Below are 5,063 nucleotides of genomic sequence, written 5' to 3'. Positions count from 1 at the left end.
GGTGGAAGCTGGAAGGAGCGGGGGTGGGGCCGCGGGGGAGCAGCGGCAGGGACGGGCTAAGGGCACAACAAAATGGGCGAGAACAGGCTCAGATTGGAAGACACAGGCACAAAGGGGGTCGCATGCACAGAAATAAACAGTGGCACAAATGGCTGGCAGTAATCGAACACTGCAGCAGGCGATATCAATGGCACAAGCAATGCGCGATACCAGACAGCAACAGGATGGCACTAATCAAACAATGCAGACTAATCAAGCTCATTAAACAAGGTGTTATCAATGGCACAAGCAATGCACGATACCAGTCAGGATGCAGGGGATACTACGATCGAAGGCAGGCAGGGAGGGACGAGCTGCGAGTGGAGCGACCGGTTCTGACCAGGTCAGGACGGTCACCACATCCACAAAAAAATGGTGCCCGAAAAGGGACCTGTGGAACACTTAATGGGTCCATGCTCCAGGGGAGGGGCAAACAGCAGGAGAGGTAGGAAACTCCATGGAAGGCGACAAATAACCAAACAAATGAGAGTGACAGTAAAGTCAACCAATGGTAAGCAATGAGTGGGCTCTTAGCCCGCTGTAAGCTAACAATATGTCTCGCAAAAGATAGTGCATGCGCTTTCTCAAGCAAGATCTAAAAAGGGCCTTTTACTGGCTGTAAGGGTCCAATAAAATATATTTCTGAGGTAATATAGAAGTCCAACATATCTTTATTAGATATACAGGATTAAAGGCCCCAATCACACCAATAGCCACTAACAGCTCCATTGCCTTCAATCTCCACCAATGGAATCCCTAGATTCCAGGGATGATGTGGAGGTACAGAACGCCGTCTCATCACAATGCTGCCACATCACTTAGTTGCAGAACTAGTTACGGAACACCACACTGGCTTCAAGGAAAGTGTAACCACACTGGTTCTTTGGGTTACATTAGCTCTTAGTTAATGGTTCAGTGCATGAAAAACTCCACTTGGCTTCAACTTACTACCAACGAAAAAGTTCTCATGGCATGTTGAATTTTTTTTTATTCAAGAGCACTCTGCAGGGCGGTATGGTTTAAGATTCCTACAAATATGAATTCCACAGGCTGAGCTAACCGTTCAGATCCCAATAATGTTTTATTCATTCTTTTACCAGTGTTTTCTCACATCTTACTGCAGTTGTAGGTATAAAAAAATCAGACAAATGTTTTGCTGTGGGTAGAAAGAAGCTCTTGAGCTTTCTCAAGGTGTAAATATGTTAAGCGTTTCTTATTTGAAGTCACAGCTCAACTTCAATTTCTGTACTAAACCAGGAAAGAACATCAGAGTGGAAAATTCTCCAGCAGTATTAGTTTCCTATGTATCTTTCCTCTTGTGTTTTCACCAGCATTCAAGCAGCCCATGTATGTAACTCATTCAAATGCACTGCATGATCTTATTTCCAATAATATTATCACTTCCTATTACGGCCATGATGACTGATTTGCAAACATGCTATCGCAGGCAGTAAGGTCTAATCTGGAATAGTGTTCTGCAAGCATCATCATCATACTGTGCCCTTAGTGGCGGGGCTGGACTAAATAAATCAAAAACGGTCCTGGATCCTCCCTAAAAAGTGCCCCACATTTGCAGACATTGCTTGTTTGGTATAGGGAAAAGGAACCAAAGAGGGCACATAGTGCAGGCACAGACAGCATTAATTGGACCAAAAGAAGTACAGAACAATCCTAAAAGGGGTACATAGCGCTATTGAGGATATGTGGAGCAATGCTGAGGAGTGCATAGCATAAATGAGCTAATGTAAAGTAAATGTATTTTGGGATGGGGTCAATATTCAGATGCATATTAGATGAGAGTTGCAACCTTTTAATGAGAGTATAACCAGGGGTATAACCAGGGCCACTGGAATTACAGGATTCTGTGTGTGCGGTTCACCACACTTGTTAAATATTCCACAATCTACTGCATAATTTGAGGATTACAATAAAAAAGTGATCACTTTCGCGATAGCTAATGTGAACACAAAAAAAACACCCCCGCGAGTGGTGCGTGTCAACGTGCCACTGCGAAGCATATGTTTTCAATTATCGCGCCCGTGTCTGGGCACGATAATTGAAAACATATGGGCTTTGCTGTGCGTAACAGACACCAATAGGCCATGGGTGGAGCTATGCACCCGCCTTTGGCCTATTGGTGTCTACTTTACAAAACAGCAAGCAGTGAAAGGCCAATAGCAGGCCGCAATTGGAAAATCACACGCACAAGCGTGTGGAATTTCCAGATCCATTTGCAAAACCCGGACAAAATGACTCTTGCTGCGCAGCACTGCTGCGCAGTGCAACGCGGGGAGCGAGCCCTGAAAATCAGTTAGTGGCGGAAGCAGATAAAAATGCAAAACAAAGGCAGCACACATGGTGCCACAGTAGCAGACACTTCGCAAAATATAACAGGTCACTTTCAGGTGTTGGTTGCTGTATTCTAGATTAAACAGGTATTAATGAGAATGTAGCTTTTCCCGGACAATATTAATGTACCGAATTGATGGACTGAGAAAGAGCTTTTCCATCATAACAAAAGCCCTGTATATTTAAATGTAAGTCAAACATTATACAAATAATTACTTCTTTGTCATAAAAATCTTTGTTTCATAATTCGTGGAAATGTACTTTACACCACAGAAATCAACGTTTTTTCTTGGTTGTTTCCAAAAGGAACACAAAAGACATGTGCATACAATAAAGAAAAGATAGAAATCAATGATGGGTACAATAAAAATGGCGGCTGGCTGTAGAAATAAAAAGAAATAAATGCCTGGGCGATAATAGATCTTAGGGAAACAATATGGAAACTTGGGATAAACATGAAAAGAAAAAATGCATGACAACAATCGTATACATTGCATAGGTAGTATCAACACAAGTACAGTGACCTGTAGGTGGTTACATTTATTGAGAAAGATAGGGGCGTAACAAACGCCCCTATAGCCCCCGCGGTGCAGGGGGGGGCCACTCACTTCAGTAAATGAAGGGGGACCCTCAGCTGTGAGAGAGGCCTGCGCTAAAGCAAGCCTCTCTCCCTCCAAAGCAGGTGCAGGTTGTCTGCAGCCTGCCCTGAGCCCTTGACCCTCCCTCTGACTGAAGAGAAACAAAGTATCAACATACATTGTTTCGCTTCAGTCAGAGCTGCAAGGCCCGAAAGAGGATGGGGTGGGGGCTCCAGAGAGCAGGAGGCTGCAAAGAGCAGAGCTCACAGGACAAAGGATGGGGCCATGGGGGTGGGGGTCCCAGAGAGCAGGAGACAGCACAGAGCACTGCTCAGGACCCTGACAAGGGTAGGGGTGAGGGCCCCCAAAGAGAGCATTCTCCAGGGCAAAGCTCATATGAGAAGGGATGAGGTGCCAAAATGGTGCCCTCAGGTAAGCACTTTTGTTAGAACGCACCATGTGGGCGGCCGCGGGCGGGGCTAAGGGGGGCTGAAAGGGTGCAAGCCAGAGGGGTGAAGGGTGCAAGGCAGAGTGGAGAAGGGTGCAAGGCAGAGAGGAGAAGGGTGCAAGGCAGAGGGGTGAAGGGTGCAAGGCAGAGAGGAGAAGGGTGCAAGGCAGAGAGGAGTAGGGTGCAAAGCAGAGGGTAGTAGGGTGCAAGGCAGAGAGGAGAAGGGTGCAAGGCATGGGGAGAAGGGTGCAAGGTAGAGAGGAGAAGGGTGCAAGGTAGAGAGGAGAAGGGTGCAAGGCAGAGAGGAGAAGGGTGCAAGGCAGAGAGGAGAAGGGTGCAAGGCATAGGGGTGAAGGGTGCAAGGCAGAGAGGAGAAGGGTGCAAGGCAGAGGGGAGAAGGGTGCATGGCAGAGGGGTGAAGGGTGCAAGGCAGAGAGAAGAAGGGTGCAAGGCAGAGGGGAGAAGGGTGCAAGGCAGAGGGTAGTAGGGTGCAAGGCAGAGGGGCGAAGGGTGCAAGGCAGAGGGGAGAAGGGCGCAAGGCAGAGAGGAGAAGGGCACAAGGCAGACGGGAGAAGGGCGCAAGGCGGAGGGGAGAAGGGTGAAAGGCAAGGGGAGAAGGGCACAAGGTAGAGAGGAGAAGGGTGCAAGGCAGAGGGGAGAAGGGTGCAAGGCAGAGGGGAGAAGGGTGCAAGGCAGAGGGGAGAAGGGTGCAAGGCAGAGGGGAGAAGGGTGCAAGGCAGAGAAGGGTGCAATGCAGAGGGGGAAGGGTGCAAGCAGAGAGGAGAAGGGTGCAAGGCAGAGGGGAGAAGGGTGCAAGGCAGAGGGTAGAAGGGTGCAAGGCAGAAGGGAGAAAGGTGCAAGGCAGAGGGCGAGAAGGGTGCAAGGCAGAGGGGAGAAGGGTGCAATGCAGAGGGGAGAAGGGTGCAAGGAGGAGGGGAGAAGGGTGCAAGGAGGAGGGGAGAAGGGTGCAAGGCAGAGGGGAGAAGGGTGCAAGGCAGAGAGGAGAAGGGCGCAAGGTAGATAGGAGAAGGGCGCAAGGCAGAGGAGAGAGGGGTGCAAAGAGGAGGGGAGAAGGGTGCAAGGCAGAGAGGAGAAGGGTGCAAGGCAGAGAGGAGAGGGCACAAGGCAGAGAGGAGAAGGGCGCAAGGTAGAGAGGAGAAGGGTGCAAGGCAGAAGGGAGAAGGGTGCAAGGCACAGGGCGAGAAGGGTGCAAGGCAGAGAGGAGAAGGGTGAAAGGCAAGGGGAGAAGGGTGCAAGGCAGAGGGGAGAAGGGTGCAAGGCAGAGGGGAGAAGGGTGCAAGGCAGAGAAGGGTGCAATGCAGAGGGGGAAGGGTGCAAGCAGAGAGGAGAAGGGTGCAAGGCAGAGGGGAGAAGGGTGCAAGGCAGAGGGGAGAAGGGTGCAAGGCAGAAGGGAGAAGGGTGCAAGGCAGAGGGCGAGAAGGGTGCAAGGCAGAGGGGAGAAGGGTGCAATGCAGAGGGGAGAAGGGTGCAAGGAGGAGGGGAGAAGGGTGCAAGGCAGAGGGGAGAAGGGTGCAAGGCAGAGAGGAGAAGGGCGCAAGGTAGATAGGAGAAGGGTGCAAGGCAGAGGAGAGAGGGGTGCAAGGAGGAGGGGAGAAGGGTGCAAGGCAGAGAGGAGAAGGGTGCAAGGC

This window comes from Lissotriton helveticus, chromosome 7 (assembly GCF_964261635.1).
Source record: "Lissotriton helveticus chromosome 7, aLisHel1.1, whole genome shotgun sequence".
In the NCBI taxonomy this organism is placed as follows: domain Eukaryota; kingdom Metazoa; phylum Chordata; class Amphibia; order Caudata; family Salamandridae; genus Lissotriton; species Lissotriton helveticus.
Note: the sequence above shows the minus strand (reverse complement) of the source record.